The sequence below is a fragment of the Triturus cristatus genome, chromosome 9, assembly GCF_964204655.1.
Source record: "Triturus cristatus chromosome 9, aTriCri1.1, whole genome shotgun sequence".
In the NCBI taxonomy this organism is placed as follows: domain Eukaryota; kingdom Metazoa; phylum Chordata; class Amphibia; order Caudata; family Salamandridae; genus Triturus; species Triturus cristatus.
Genome location: NC_140592.1, coordinates 227,358,358 through 227,375,525, shown reverse-complemented (window position 1 = coordinate 227,375,525; position 17,168 = coordinate 227,358,358). Strand labels below are relative to the sequence as shown.

Below are 17,168 nucleotides of genomic sequence, written 5' to 3'. Positions count from 1 at the left end.
AGCAGTACCCATATGTGCTGACATGCATCAGGCAAATAAGACAATTGCATGAATACGAAATCCATGTACACGGATTGCTGACATGATAATGCAACAAAATGGTGCAAAGGTTATCATGAGTTGGAACTCAAAGAAGATTGCAGGTACATTACAACCTTTTCTACTTGTTGGTCTATTTTGATACAAAAGACTAAGGGCCTGATTACGAGTTTGGCGCAGTTGCGCCGGCTCTCCTCCAGCATAGCTGAGCCAAGCCTGCGCAAGGACCACCCACCGTACTACGAGTTGAACTCGGAATACTGGAACTTTGGGGGTATACATACAGGGGGGCACATGTGCCCTCTGAATGTCTCCCCATGGCGGGGGGCATGGGGGCCCTGTAGGGCCCCCTTTATTCCTCCACCGCCAGCCTTTTCATTGCGGGGTTCCCACCATGAAATGGCTGGCGGTGACAGAACTTGTAATATGCTCAGCGGGACTGCGCCAGTCCTGCTGAGCATGCTACATTGTGGTGCACCTCCGCCACCACCAGAGAGCAACTGTTCACTGGCGCAGCTGCTGGTTATCCGCCGCAACGACTTTGCAAGTCGTAATGTGACGGGCGGACCACCACCACTGCGAGTCTGGTGGTCGCAAGACTGCCAGACTGGAAATCGGGTCCTACGTTTTGGTGTGTCATACGCTGCAGAACTGTTTCAAGAGGTCATTCAACATATCATACATCCTGTCATGAAGGCGTTCAGTTACAGCAATGACATATTGGTTTTCGGAGCTACACAAAAAGAACATGATAAAGCTCTTACAGAGTATGTCGTTTACTTGCCAGAGTAGATTTGACTTTGAATGCAGACTGTGAGTTCCATAAGACAAGCTACATTTCTTTGGCCATATATTTTCTGATGAGGGCATGAAGCCAGATCCAGCTAAAGTACAAACGCTGTCAAATGCTGATCCCCTACAAGATATTTCCATGGTGCATTCATTTCTTGGCATTGGGAAGCTACTGGTCTAGATATACGCGAGACCTTGCCACTGTAATTGCTCCATTGAGAGAGTTGATGAAAAAGAATGTTTCATTTCAGTGGTCACACAAATGTGAGAACAGTTTTAAGAAAATCAAAAAGTCCATTGAAAATGCCACTGAAAAGGCTTATTTCAATCCAAAACTTCATACAAAAGTCGTCGTTGATGCTAGCGCAGTTGGGTTAAGTGCTATCCTTGCACAGCACAGTGGACACCTGAATGCTTGAAGGCATATTGTGGCGTATGCATGTAGGAGTTTGACCCAACCAAAACGTGCTTATTCACAATCTGTGAAAGAAAGACTAGCCATTGTGTGGGTGTTTGAACACTTCCATGTATTCCTGTACAGAAAGCTTTTACGCTGGTGACGGGTCATCAAGCTTTACTAACAATATTTGGTAATCCAAAGGCCAAGTGCCTCCTCGCATCGAACGCTGGGGATTACGGCTACAAGTGTATAATAATAACATCATACATCATCCAGAAAAGAATCAGAATCCTGCTGACTACTTTTCCAGAGTGCGCATTCAAGGTCATGAGAGTCCCTCCAAGTCAGTTGAAACTTATACCAATTTCATTGTAAATTCAAACACACCCGCTGTCATTTTGTTAGCCCAGATTATCACTGCTGTGAGCCACGAAAGTGACATGCTGAAGTTGAAAGATATAATTACACATCAGTCGTGGCACCAGCACACTTGACTTCTCACCAGTGAGAGTTAATATCAAAAATACAGAAATGTCAAAGATGAACTGTCCATAACTCAAGAGGGAGTTATATTGCGAGGGTCGATAATCTTGATTCCGGAGAGTCTGCAGTAGAACGTGACTGAAGTGGCTCACGAAGGACATTGGGGAATCATTGCCACAAAAGGAGCCCTCCGAGACAGAGTCTGGTTTTCACATCTCAATGAGCAAGTTGAGAAGGAATTAAAAGCCGGTCATCTATGCAACTGCCTATCTACAAAAGTTACTCAACACACTATAAACATGTCAGATCTCCCAAAGCATGCCTGGGAGGGAATAGCTATTAGCCTTTTTATTCCACTCGATAACAGACATCACCTAATGGTGATTGTGGACGAAAACTCATGATTTCTATTAATTGAGGCCTTCTCATACACCACTCAAGAACGAGTCATTGAAAGACTGAATGGCAGCTTTGCGACATTGGATGTTCCAGCTACACTAAAATCTGACAATTGCCCACCTTTAAATAGTCAGGAGTTCAAAGACTTCTTAGAGCATCCGAGTATAAAGCATCAAAAGAGCACTTCTTTGTGCCCGCAAGCCAATTGACTGGTTGAGAGATTTAGGAGTATGCTAAAGAAAGATGTAGAAATTTTATTTTAACATGTCCTTACAGTGACACACTCAAAAGTCGTTTTACACTATGGCAGGCCTACCTGTCCTTTGTAGAACACCAGAGTATAGATGAAAACTATGGCAGGTCTACTTGTCCTTTGTAGAACACCAGAGTATAGATGAAAAATCCTAATACTGTATCTCAGAAATGAGACTAGCTAGAAAAATATTTTGCAGCTATTTTAAATACTTATTAAAATTCAATTCAATGATGAAGTCTGAATTTTAATAAATATTATGGAAGCTCCACTTTTGGAAAGTTTCCTTTTCCCTGCCCGAAGTTTCTAGTGACTAATTTTCATTTGCTCTCAAACTTTTCCTAGCCACTGATTAGCATTTGAATAGGTGTGAAAAGGGTGTGAAATGCCAACAATAGGCTGTCTTGTATAGCCAGAGATTATTCTTTTGTACCTTTCAGAATATGAATGGCAAGGGCTGTGAGCATCCTTTTTGACATTATAGAATCAAATCCTGCTTGGCAGTTCTGCTGGGTATATTTATAAAATTTTGCCCCTGCCCCTACCCCTCTGAAAAGAAGGGAAACAGGTTGCCAAAACAATTCTCATGTATCTACTGTCTGGTTGTAGGAAAACCCTACATATGTTTCACCAGATGTCTATCTCAGGGTTTATTGTGGAACCAGTGAATGCCTCAAACAGGATTTTAGTTTTAGATCTGGGCGCACTAAAATTACCATAATTCACCCACCCACAAACACCCATACTTCAGAGCCTATGTTTAATGTGACAGAAGTCTTTCACCATCTTAAAAATGCCCAAAGCGGGTAAGGTTGGCCCTGGGATCCTTTGCCACATTGATTAGGGAAAGCTCAGGAGCCATTTACACCCACTAACCTGTGCAGAGCATAAATGTGGCACCTTCAGACACCCACTTCTGAACACTCCTGAATCTGAGGAAAATCAGAAGAAAACTGATCCTGCTGTCTATGACCGGAGAAGAGCCCTGAAGGACAGAATGCTTCCTGGCGCTATTCTACCTAAAACTTTAAAAAGTCATATCTCCAGTATTCTTTATTGTATTTGTGTCATTTTGTTTATTAGATCTTACTCACTTTCCAAGTTCAGTTTTTTTATTTTTTTATTTTGAATTTCGACTTTATAACTGTTTTGGTACTGCATAAATACTTTACATATTGCCCTAAATGAAGCATGTTGGCTCTGTGCCGCAGCTACCATGACACTGAGCTTAGGTTAATTTAGTGACTTTGAGAGTTCACCCTGAGAAGGGTTGTGATTAATCCTTGAGGTAGGTTGTCACCTACTCCAAATAATAATGCAATTTGTTACATTGACTTTTTGTTTTTTAAGTTCCTAACCCATGAAAAAGACCTAGGGTGGGAAGGTTGGAAAGTAAGTACTGGGATAAGGATTGAGGAATCACAATAAAGAAGATTACTTGTAAGTGATCTAAACTTTACCTGCTCGACCAGCATCCCTCGTCCCATTCCTTACTAATTACAGGTATGCAGGAGCTGGAGTGTCTTCTTCATAAAAATATTCAAAGGAAATGCACTCAGTAATATATCCCAAACAAACATTTTTAATTACTTGACATGTTCTGACTAACCCCATCAAACTTGTCTAGGTTTTCTTTTTTCTTTTGCAAGTTCGATTACTTACACTCAAAACCTTTGTATGAAACTGCATATCCACCCATAAGGCATATGCTACCAGTAATGGTTAAGAAATGTTGATGGATTTGGCCAGGTAGCTGCAGCACAAATATCCATACTAGATTCACGAGCCCACTCCTCCTACGTTGCCCCCAATCATCTTGTTGAACAGGCTTGCATTGAACCTGGTGGACAAATTACCAGATTTGTCATATGATTTATCCAATGAGTTACTTTATCCATTTACTCAGAGTGGATAAAGAATACTTACATTCTATTTTTGTTGTTCCAAAATTCACAAATATTCACAATTTCTGAACTGAGCTGTTCTGTGCAAATACATTTCCAAAGCTTTGACCTTACCCACCTTACTCAATTGAACATCCTGATCTGAAACAGCTTCAGGACACTGTACCAGTAGGACCATTTCCTGCCCCAAAATAAATGTATTCACTTTTGGACCAAACACATGATCCAGCGGTGAACCAGCAACAGATACTCCAATATCATATACTCACCTGGGCACATAAACACACGCACAGGCCAGTAAATCCGCTGGAGTCAAGGTTTGAGTTGTTTCCTACCCCAAGATTAGTTACCTGTCAATAAATCAATCAGAGTACTTGTAAAGCGCGCTACTTACCCGTGAGGGACTCAAGGCGCTGAGGGGAGTGGGGGGGGGGGGGAGTGCCGCTACTGCTTGAAGAGCCAGGTCTTGAGGAGTCTTCTGAAGACGAGTAGGTCTTGGGTCTGCTGTAGGTGGGTAGGGAGGGTGTTCCAGGTCTTAGCGGCGAGGTAGGAGAAGGATCTGCCACCAGAGGTCATTCGTTGGATGTGGGGGACAGCGGCGAGGGTGAGGCTGGCGGTGCGGAGCTGGTGGGTGGGGGTGTAGAAGCTGAGTCTGCTGTTCAGGTAGGCTGGTCCGGCATTGTGGAGTGCTTTGTGTGCATGGGTGAGGAGCTTGAAGGTGATCCTCTTGTCGACGGGGAGCCAGTGTAGGTCTCTCAGGTGGAGGGTGATGTGGCTGCGACGGGGGACGTTGACGATCAGTCGGGCGGAGGCGTTTTGGATGCGTTGTAGTCGTCGTAGATGTTTGGCTGGGATTCCTGCATAGAGTGCGTTGCCGTAGTCCAGTCTGCTGCTGACGAGGGCCTGTGTCACCGTTCTTGTTTCGGTCTGGATCCACTTGTAGATCCCGTGGGGAGGGTGTTGTAGCAGGAGGAGGAGACGGCGTTGACCTGTTTAGACATGGAGAGGGAGGAGTCGAGGATGAATCCTAGGTTGCGTGCACGGTCGGTGGGTGTCGGTGCTGTTCCCAGTGTGGTCGGCCACCAGGAGTCGTCCCAGGCTGAGGGGATGGGTCCGAGGATGAGGACCTCCGTCTTGTCCGAGTTCAGCTTCAGACGGCTGCTCCCCATCCAGTCAGCGACGGCCTTCATTCCCTCGTGGAGGTTGGTTTTGGCGGTGTGCGGGTCCTTGGTGAGGGAGAGGATGAGCTGGGTGTCGTCAGCGTAGGAGATGATGTTGAGGTCGTGATGGCGGGCCACTTGTGCGAGGGGGGCCATGTAGACATTGAACAGCATCGGGATGAGCCCTGGGGGACGCCGCAGATGATGTCAATGGCTTCAGATCGGAAGGGTGGGAGGCGAACGCTCTGGGTTCTGCCGGAGAGGAAGGACGTGGTCCAGTCAAGGGCCTGCTCTTGGATTCCGGCTTCTAGGAGGCGTGTCTTTAGAGTGCGATGGCAGACCGTGTTGAAGGCAGCTGACAGGTCCAGGAGGATGAGGGCTGATGTTTCGCCGTTGTCTAGTTGGCGCCTGATGTCGTCTGTGGCGGGGATGAGGGCTGTCTCGGTGCTGTGGTTTCGGCTGAATCCGGACTGGGATGGGTCCAAAATGTTGTTGTCTTCCAGGTGGCAGGCCAATTGCATGTTGACGATTTTCTTCATGACCTTCGCCGGGAACGGGAGCAGGGAGATGGGCCGGAAGTTCTTGAGGTCCTTGGGGTCCGCCTTGGGCTTCTTGAGGAGGGCGTCGATTTTGGCGTGCTTCCAGCTTTCCGGGAATGTTGCTGTTTCGAAGGAGATGTTGATGACCTTCCGTAGTTGGGGTGCGATGGCTACGTCTGCTTTGTTGAATACGTGGTGTGGGCACGGGTCTGACGGAGATCCTGAGTGGATGGAGTTCATGACCTTGCGTGTCTTGTCGTCGTTGACGTTGGACCAGGAGGTCAGGCGGTTGGCGCTGGTGGTGTTCGCAGGGAAGGTGGAGTCTGGCGTAGTCGGGGCGGTCGTGGTGTTGAAGCTGTCGTGGATGTCATCGATCTTGCGGTGGAAGAAGATGGCTAGTGAGTCGCACAGTTCTTGTGAGGGTGGCATGTCATTGGCGCTGGGGTTGGAGAGTTCCTTTACGATGCTGAAGAGCTCTTTGCTGTCGTGTGCGTTGTTATCCAGGCAGTCTTTGAAGGAGGATCTCTTGGCTAATCTGATGAGGTGGTGATGTCTGCGGGTGGCGTCCTTGTGGGCTGCGTGGTTGTCCGTGTGCATTCATGGAGCCACATCTTCTCGAGTTTCCGGCATGCGTGTTTGGAGGTCTGGAGCTCATCGGTGAACTAGGTGGCTCTCTTGCTGGCGTGGCTGTTGGAGGGTTTCTTGAGCGGGCGAGGGTGTTGGTGCAGTCGTCGATCCACTGTCTGAGGTTGCGGGCTGCGGCGTCTGGGTTGGTGGGGTCGGTGGATGGGTTCTGGGCGAGGGTGGTGATCAGCTGGTCTTCGGTGACTTTGCTCCAGCAATTACGGGCAAGCTGTTGGGTGCGGTTGGCGTGGTTGGTTTCTTGAAGGTGAAATGGATGCAGCGGTGGTCGGTCCAGTGGAGTTCGGTGGTGTGGTTGAAGGTGACGTAGGTGCGTGTGGAGAAGACGGGGTCCAGCTTGTGGCCGGCGGCGTGGGTGGGTGTGGTGACGAGTTGTCTGAGGCAGAGGTTGGTGAGGTTGTCGATCAGGGTGGCGGAGTTGGCGTCGTTGTTGTTCTCGTGGTGGAAGTTCAGGTCCCCGAGGAGGATGTAGTCTGTGGAGGCGAGTGCTGGCGAGGTCGGCTATGGAGTCGCTGAACTGAGCCTGGGGTCCGGGGGGTCTGTAGATGAGTGTTCCTTTGAGGGTGGTGTTGGGGTCGGTGTGAATCTGGAAGTGCAGGTGTTCGGCGGTGTTGAGAGTGTCATGCGCGTGGGTGGAGACCTTGAGGGTGGACTTGTGGACGATGGCTATTCCTCCTCCGATTCAGTTAGCGCGATCCCTGCGGGTGATCTTGTATCCGTCCGGGATGGCTATGGCGATGTCGGGTGCCGAGGAGTCGTTCCACCAGGTTTCGGTCAGGAAGGCTACATCTGGGGCGGAGGTGTCGAGCAGATCCCAGAGCTCGACGGCGTGTTTGCGTGCGGAGCGGGTGTTTAGGAGTATGCAGAGGAGGTGGTTGGGTCCGGTCCTAGGAGGTTTGTTGGCTCTGTGGCAGGTGAAACTGCAGGTGTGGCAGGAGAAGGGTACGTGGGTGCGTTTCGGGGCAGATTGGATGCAGGTGTGGTCTCGTCCGGAGTTGAGTGCGAGGAGAGTGCTGGCGTCATACTGGAGTCTGGTGTTCACGGGGTCCAGGGGTTCTGGCACTGGGCGCGGTCCCAGCTCGGACGGGCGCAGACGGGCTTGCCTCTGGCACGCATCCGGCGCGGCTGCGCAGCGGCAGCCATTTAAGACGGGGAGGGAGGGAGGATCAGCTGGGAGACAGGAGCGGGGCGGCGAGGGGGCGGGGCCACAGGGGAGCAGCGGCGGGAAACGGGCAAGGGAAACAGAAGGCAAAAAAGGGAGGGGAGGGTGGGGAAACGATGCAAAACAACGAGGACAGCAGAAAACAAAAACAGTACAATAAAATACAGAATCACAGCTTACAGGTACAAAAACTGAGACACTATACCACTGGGGCAGCAGCAGGAACGAACTCACGGGCAGGGAGACAGCGGCAGCGTGGGGGGCACTGTCGCACAGGTGGAGCTGTGTGGCAGCAGGGGAGCGACCTGGCCTGCAAGCAGGGTCAGGGGTCGCTTCAACTGCGCAGCGGCCGCCATTTAAGGGGGGGAGGGAGGGAGGATCCGCTGGGAGGCGGGAGTGGGGCTGCGAGCGGGCGGGGCCGCAGGGGAGCAGCGTCGGAAACAGGCAAGGGGAACAGAAGGCAAAAAAGGGGGGAGGGGGGGGGGAAACTATGCAAAACAACGAGGACAGCAGAAAACAAAAACAGTACAATAAAATACAGAATCACAGCTTACAGGTGCAAAAACGGAGACACTATACCACTGGGGCAGCGGCAGGAACAAACTCACGGACAGGCAGGCAGCAGCAGCGAGGGGGGCACTGGCGCACAGGTGGCGCTGTGTGGCAGCAGGGGTGCGACCTGGCCTGCAAGCAAGGTCAGGGGTCACCTGTCATTCCCAACTAATCTTTCACTGATCAAAAAGTTTTCTCCTCTGGTCAATGGATCATTAGTCGAACAAGTTGATGGTGAAATGACATGAATTATTTCTCTATATATAGTGGAATGACCACAGACTCGGGGAAAATTCAAAAAGCTTTATCTAAATTAATTTCATGTGAACCATTCAAAGTACAGCACAGTCTCCGTCACTCTCAAGAGGGAAGATTTAATTAATCAATCAATCAATCAAATATTATACACAACAATGATATTGCTCAGAAAGGAGAGGATGGAGAGAATAGCACATCTGCACGTTCATGAAAGTATAGTTACCTAGAATGGTGTTAAAACCAACCCCCTGGCCAAGGAGCTGGGAAGGGTCCTTCGAAAAAGATCAGGCGACAAAGGCTTCAGGACAGGAATCAGGACAGGATAGATGACCTCTCGTCATGACCGTCGAGATTCTTCCACGATCTTCTTCTAAGTTATTTAATTTTAGGTAGATGGTTCTGTAAACGATTCTTCATTAGCATTTGCTCGTCACTCCGACAGCATCCCGACCTCTGCAGCATTCAGCAAACCTCCGTCCGACGAACTAAGACTATCTCAATTATACCTGACAATATTCATGTACCACCCATTAATCTTGCAATGTCGTAAAATTTATAACTCTGATTGGACAGGCAAGGGGGGGTGATCATCACACCATGCTTATTTTCCAATTCATTCTTTCAGTCCATTTTTCAAAGATCCCACCCATTAATTTATATTCATAACTTTTTATTCCCACCCGTATTCACATCTTATTAGACACAAAAGTATCAACTTCATATGTTCCCATTCGTTTTCAGAGGACTTTAGTACTGCTTCCCAGGGTATGTATCATTTTCGTCCTTGGACTGTGTTCAAGAGTCACATCACTTCTTCCGGCTCACTTACACCATGCATGGGCAGGGATCAGGTGGGTTACAGACTCTGTATTCTTACAAGAGGCCCAAATGTATACTAATAGAAAAGTCAAAAACAAATATTAATTTCAAAATAAAATGGTTTCACTGTATACCACCTATCTTTACTCTAACCCGATTTACTTATAATTGCTTTCCTCGCATTAGCATTAGTAAAACAGCTTGGTTTAGTTTCAGTAGAGCAGATGCTTAGCATGTGAGCTTTCAAGCAGCCTTTTTAAAAGCGTCTGTGCAGGCGCAAGAAATTTCCACCAACCAACAGCTTGTCATACTGCGTAGATGCAGTTGACGCATGTGCAATACAGTTTCCCCCGTTAGCGGCCATTTTAGATTTTCACTCAAGTTACTTGTTAGTAAGACACGTAGGCAAGCTTCTCTGTCTTTTATGTCAAGTGTGATGCGTATTAATGTACACAATACATAGTTAATACAAGGTTATGAGTTAAATAGGAGGATTGCTTCCGAGCAAGTCTCTTTTCTACGACTCCTTGCTCCATCACACGGACCCAACTTAAGTATTATCCCATCATCAAAAATATTTAAATACGAAGGAATAAACATCAATGCACTCAACTCGCTACAAGAAGCAACAGTATGTCCCTTATTTGCTTCTCTTCAAAAGGGGAAGCTGCTGTCTTCTTGGCCAGCTTGGACAGACCAATATAATCTGTCCTTTCTCCCTTTAAATCTTGGATATTAGGCTATTAATCAGAGAAATGGGGAGAAAGGCGTATATTAGACTCTTTGGCCGCCAAATTGATTAGGCGTATCTCCTCATTGCTAAAGGATCTTGGAACCTGGAAAATTATTAGGGCAGCAGGGTTTTGTTATGCTTCGTTAATAGATCCATTTTTGGTAGCCCAAACTTGCATATCTCTAGAAATGTTTTCTTTGAGAGTGAGAGTTTCTGTGAGGAGGAAAAAATCCTGCTCAGAGAATTCACCACTACATTGAGCCTCCCCTTGATGTGAACTGTTTAAAGGGATTGTAAATTCTTCTCTGTCAAAGCCAAAAACCTTCGAACTAAAGAGTCTAGAACTGACAGTTCAGGTATGACATAGCTATGGAATTCTAGGTTCTGATGATCAATGCGGGGTTCTTTATGTCCTTTGAGAATGTCTGTGGTGCGTGCCTTAGATCATTCCATTTGAAAGAATGACCCTGCTGTTGGGTTGACCACTGACCTTGAACTGTTTTGGAACCAAGTACAGCCCAAATCCAACTTTGATTGCATCCATAGTTAGAGTCTTTGCTAGTAGAGGGTTCAATGACCCTCCTATTTCTAGACTCAATGGATTCAACCACCACTGAAGCCGGTTCCTCACCACTTGTGTCACACGAATCATAGCTTTGAAATCCTGTGACATCAGTGTCCAGTGAGGAAGTATGTGTTGTACTAGAGGACCAAGATAGAGTCTCACCCATGGAGACACAAAGAAACATGCCACCTACTAGGGATAACATGAGACTGACATAATAATGTAGCATCTTCCCAACCGGGGTAATCGCCAATGACTACACCACACACAGAGCTTAGTAATACACATCTTTATTTGTCTGCGTGGAACTGCAAATTCAACATTCTTAAGCAGCCTTCACTGCAATACACTCTCTTCATTACGTCATAGCTCTATGGAGTTAATCAGGAGCCAAAAGGGCTCCGTCATTGTTAATGCGCAAGACACTACAACTCCCCTCTGTTAAAAGAACTTGCCACTTTTACAAAAAGTTACACACATATATGTGCATTTAAATCGCTTCAATCAATCTATTTAGCACTGTGTTGGTTGAACCGGACATGATTGTGTGAAGTTGAAACCAACCACCATGATGATCCAAGATCTACTGGGATGGTGAAAAGGCAGAAGCAGTCACTGTTTCAAAATCAGTCTCTCCTTTAACATGGACATCTGCAGGGGCGGCTCCTCAGCTATGGGGGAGGAGCATCGCCCGCCCCTGCCAGCACCCTCCAAATCATGAAAAATAAAAACGATAATAAAACGGGTTTAAAACCCGTTTTATCATTGTTTTATTTTCCTTTGCCGAGTCTTGGGGGCGGTGCCACCATGATGACAGGCACTGAGGGGAGTGGTATGTGCACTCCTTTCAGGCCAGCCAAACCATCATGCGCAGTGAAAGTTCTCTCTAACCCAGCTACGCTGCTGGGTTGGAGAGAACAGGTACAGACTCACAGTCTGTCCTGGAGCGCAAATTGATGGTGCTCAGTCTCAGACCAATTCTGAAGCTACTCTCATGCGAATGCAGCTTCAGGATTGGCCGCAGGGCTGGCTGGGAGCCTGTGCCTTGGGAAGAAGAGAGGAGAAGTCAAGCGTGACGCTATGGAGTGCAGCAAGTACGTTTCTTTTTAATATTGATCTCCCTCGTCCCCCTTTCCAGCCCCCCGCACTCCCTGCACACACCCGCCCGCCTCTTTCCCGGAACACGAGCCTCGCCTGGATATCAGGTGAGCTATGAATCAAAAGCCGAAAGTGAGAAGAGTTTCAGGTAATAGACTTCCCAGGGCAGTCACCATGTGTCCTTTGGTCGACACACTCTGAAAAGTAGTGCATCAAAGGGAGCATCAAATTGTGTTCTCTGCATCTGCTGTGCAAGCACTCTGTCTCCTCTCTGGAAGATGATGTTTGTCAGCATATGTTTTCATCTTGTGTTTCTGCACCAAGTCCCTCGTACAAATGGCATCCTCATCTCTTTCTCTCTGATTGGTCCACTGGGATATCTTGGTTGTCATTGCTCTACCAAACATCAATGTTGCTGGACTTTCACCGGTGGTCGAGTGAGGTGTTGAGCAGTAAGCTTGCAATGTAGAGTTTAACACAGTTTGTAAAGTGAATTTTTCAAGTGTAGCACACTGCACTGCTTTCCTACTTGTATATATGATGCACCCTGCCTAGTGAGTGCAAGGCAGGGGTGACATTAATATTTAAAAGGGAGATTTTGACTTGCCAAAATGATTGACAGTTCGAACTGCAGTTTTTACACTACTACAGTCAGGCTACACTGGAAGGTCTGAATCCATGTTTTAGACTATCACTGTGGTGAATTGCACAATAGGTGCTGCAGTCCACTAGTGACATAATTTACAGGCTCCGGGTACATTTTGTACCGTATATTATGGACTTACAGGTAATTAGAAATATGCAGCTGTGATCATGTTTAAAGTGAAATCACAGGTACCTAACTACTGGTTAGCAGGGGGAAATGTACTTAGTTATTAAGTCAGCAAAATTATAGGGTGCGACAAAAGGTGAAAAATATGGTTTTACCACGCAGAAAGGGGGATCTCCTACAGTCAGGAAGTGTAAATGATTATTGTAAGTACGTAATCTGAACGTTACCCAATGGTCTTGCCCATAGCCGATGGCAGTGCATCCACTCCCACCTGTGTAATCCTAGTTCCCCACTTAAATAATTTCCATTTTATACAATACTCATAAATAACTCTTGTGTACGTGGGCTCTTCTAGGTACTCTAAATAATCGCAAGGTTTGCAATGATACACGGAAGTAACTCAGGCTGTGCCAGTTAATTAAAAAGTGCTCAACATCTAGACTTCTGTACATTTGTTTTAGGAGTCCTCATTTTACCAGTGATTTCACTGAAATGTGTAAGTGCATTTAGCAGTGCTTGATTTGTGCCGGTGGTAGAAGGTCAGGACCACGTAGATATACCAGTGGAGATAGAGAGAGGAGCTACTAGGTCATGTCCTCCCTAATCAAATATCAACACACGTATGGATAGCCAGGTGAAAATTGCTATTTGGTTGTCCTGTGGAAAAATCAAAAATATTTTGGAGTAATCGCCTCACCAACAACTTGTCGTGGCATGCGTTATCATTGTCGATTATCCACACCATAGTAGGTAAATACCACTATGGCGGACTCAACCGTTTCTGAGAGTGCTTAGAGGTGGGGACCAGAACTTATTTTCACCATCAGACTTTGACCTAGAGCAAGAGAGAGAAAAGCAGCAAAAACCGGGGTTGGGGGAAGGAAGAAGAGAAAGACGATAACAGTAGAAAGGGGGGGGGGGGGGGGTCAGGGGTGTAATGGAATCTACCGGCATGCGATGAAATATTGACTATGCGGCCTGGCATTCTGCAGACACATTTGACAGCCCATTTGTCGGCTTCTTAGAAACATTATTTTACAAATGAAGTACTGTTTATAAACAAGAAACAAACAACGCCAAAACTTCAACGAGATATGCGTGTCTAGCCTAGGGCCGTCGCACGCATTGTAGGACGTAGCTGCTATCCAGGTGCCCTGGTGCTGATCACGGTGACTTTGTAGTGTAAAACAAGACTCGTTCACTCGGGGGGCCGGTCACACAGGCGCCCGGAGAGGCTCTTCGTTGGTCAGTCAGATGACCTTTCAGCGGGGGAGGGAGGAGGCAGCAGATGCTCCTGGCACCTCCTCCGGGCGGACGCGCCTCGCGCCGGGGGTGGGAGGGCACAGCATCCCTCCCTCGTCCAATGGGCAGCTGAAGCCGAGTAGCATCGCCGGCGCCGCTCGCCCTCCCGAGCAGAGACTGTCAGGGCTGAGCCTGGTCTTATCGCGGACGGTGCGGGAACTGAGTGGACAGGTGCGGCAGGTGTCCGGGCGCGGATCTTAGGGGCGCCGGACGTGGCACTTGAGCAGCTAGCAAATCTGTTTATATAGGTCCCAGAAGCTGATCTCAGGGACCCTAATAGTGCGGGTACCGAGGTTCTCATGCTTACTGATTACGGTGGCAGGTGCACCGGCCGCGGGCCTCCTGGAGGTGTACCTTAAGCGCTTCTTGCCTTTGAGGCTGCAGGATCCGTGGGGGCAAAGCGCCTGGAACTAACCGTAGGGGCTCAATGAACTTCTAAGACACCGGAATTGTGGCGCAGGTGCTTGGAAACATATCACTGAGACTCCGAGACGTGAAGAGGGAGCATTTCTGTGTCCTTGCCCGGCTGCGCAACCTGTGCACTCCTTCTGACCCTCTGCACCCGGATAGCGCAAGAGCTTTGCAACTTTTCTGCACCCGTCGACCACTTTCTGCGGAGACAGGCGGAGTCTCCCACTTCGGCTGCTGGGTTTTCTTGTGATCTGTGTTGCGGTCTCACTGGTGCAAGCAGAGTCGAACCCGCAGCGCCGACTCGCGGGGCTCTTCGTGCCCTCAGCCCCCTGCTGGTCCCCGGATTGAGTGCGGGAGGCTCCTCGTTCAGATTCCTTGAGCCCTGGATGAAAAGTAATGTCCCGAGAGGGACACGCAGCTCCTCGCCCCTAGTGCCAGGTAAGGAACCCCCGCGCCTCCCAAAGTGTAGACTGTCACCGAGACCCCTGCTGCGGCGCAGTGTGTTTCTTCTAGTGAGAAGGGGCCCTTGCGATGTTGCTAGGTGGGGGCTGCACACAAATGACGCACCTGGGTGACACTTACTACTTAACTTCTTATCAGGGCGCCCCTAGAAGGGACAGAACATAACAGTCACGGGTTTAGGGACTCTCTAGCTTGGCATCAATAACAGTGTTTTCCAAAAGCGCCTCATTCTAATATTCTCCGGTTTCTAAACGCTGTGAAAACAGGTTTTATTATTAACTAGTTTAATGTTACTTAATTTCCCGGTAGCATGGGTGGGGGGGGGGGGGGGGTTGAGATGACCTTGTCAGCATTCAAATTCTGTCCAGCGGGACCACGGCATGTGTGGTGAGCGAGCGTTTAACAGTGCCTAATTTGTTAAGGACGACATTCACGGGTACACTATTTAGTACCTCGCCGCCGGCAGTAATACTAAGGTTTTGATTTCACCTCACGCCTATTTCTTCCTGCATCCTACACATTTTGACTCTTTATCTCAGTCTGACAAGTTCTTTTACACTCCCGATTTCTTCCGTTCTCGTGGTTTACTCATCTTTCCCTTCCTCTTACGTTCTCCCCCTGTGCCTCCCTCTCTTCCTTTGGGTCAAGGTATGATGATGTAAAATGCCTGGTCTGCACACACGGTGGCGGCTGCGGTGTGTTGGGGTTGTGACTGAACAGCCGTAGTCATGGTGTTGGTGATGCTAGCGTGGGGGCTCACGGGAGCTTCGGGCTGGGAAACTACTCCAGGGCCGGTGGCAGTGCTGTATTTATAGCCACGGTGCTGAAGGGGCGCCGGGGGTCCACAGTCTCTCTGCTAGGGCGACTATCGCAGGGCAGCTGCCAAGTCCAGATTTCCACCAGGGTGGCGAGCTCAGCCGCTAAGTTTCCAGGTCCACGCGTAAGTGACTGGCTGCTCGAGTCTACGTTTTTTATTTGCATTCAGGGACTATTAGTCCTGCTTTTATGACGAGATAAACAAGACTACAGGTCCCAGAATGCAAAGAAAACATGGACCGTCACAGGTATCTGGACACCTGGTAGAGATGTATTGGTTTTCTTTGTGGTTTGACTTGGCCCCTTTCGTTTTCACATCCCGGGAGACCCTGCCGGGTGATGGTGCGCTCTACAAATCTGTAGAAGACTAGTTATTCCGCTGCACGACTGGTTTAAAGCGGAACACTTTCCAAGCACCCGATCTCAGTTTCCTAAATGTGTGTCGGTTCAGTGGTAGATTCTGAGCACAGCTTCTCTGCGTGCAAGGTTGGTTCAAAACTGAGCCCAATTTTCCTGCATGGGTGGTCGGTTCAGGGGTGTCTTATAAACCTGGTGTTCCTGCGTGTGTGGTTTGTTCCGGGGTGTCTTCTAAGCCCAGTGTTCCTGCGTGTGTGACTGGTTCATGGTTCTGTTCTACCCAGTGTTTCTGCGTGTGACTGGTTCAGGGGTATGTTCTGAATTCAGTTTTCCTGGAAGTGTGGATGATTGAAGGGTAGCCGTCAGTAGTACCTTTGAAGCCACTTTTCTTGTGTGTCTGTGGTAGGCTAAGGGCTGTGTCTTCTAAACCCAGTGTTCCTGCGTGTGTGCCTCGTTCAGGGTTGTATTCTAAAGCCAGTGTTCCTGCGTGTGTGTCTGGTTCAGGGGTGCCTTCTAAACCCAGTGTTCCTGCGTGTGTGCCTGGTTCAGGGGGGCCTTCTAAACCCAGTGTTCCTGCGTGTGTGCCTGGTTCAGGGGTGCCTTCTAAGCCCAGTGTTCCTGCGTGTGTGTCTGGTTCAGGGGTGTCTTCTAAGCCCAGTGTTCCTGCATGTGTGCCTGGTTCAGGGGTGTCTTCTAAGCCCAGTGTTCCTGCATGTGTGACTGGTTCAGGGGTGTCTTCTAAGCCCAGTGTTCCTGCATGTGTGAGTTTGTGGTACCGGACAACGGCGGACACAGAGACCGCACTACCCTATGTAGTTCCCTTGATATTACCTAATAATTAGAAACAGTGAGCGTGCACAAAAACAAACTCCAGCACTTGCCGTTGAGGAGTGCCAACAGCTAAGCAGGAAACTGAAGAAACAGGTTGGTGGAGTGGTGCACCGCATATTGAAACGTCAATGACAGTCGAAGAATCAAATAAGACTTAGTAGGTGATAAGTCCCTTTTATTTTCCAAGACAAAGATTAGCCAGCCAACGCGTTTCGTTCATGTAATGAACTTCTTCAGTGCAAGTGTAGGCGCTCGTCAATTTCCAATCAAAAAAAACTAATTATAGGTAGACACAGTACAGCGCGTGGGCCACCTCGATAAGGGCCTAGGTGCGCAGTGTGCTGTGAGCCGGGATCCGAAGGACTCGTTCCTTCACGGAAAAAAGGCTGTGTCTTCTAAACCCAGTGTTCCTGCGTGTG

At 48.4% G+C, this 17,168-nt stretch overlaps 1 protein-coding gene across 1 annotated transcript in view; it reads left to right on the top strand.

Moving 5' to 3' along the window:
• The first annotated feature begins 14,052 nt into the window (after nt 1–14,052).
• The window catches only part of TAFA4 (TAFA chemokine like family member 4), an 815,369-nt gene continuing 812,253 nt past the window's right edge, over nt 14,053–17,168 (top strand). The window contains exon 1 of the mRNA XM_085627579.1: nt 14,053–14,721. The gene's annotated coding sequence lies outside the window, so the exon portion shown is untranslated. The remainder of the gene's footprint in view (nt 14,722–17,168) is intronic.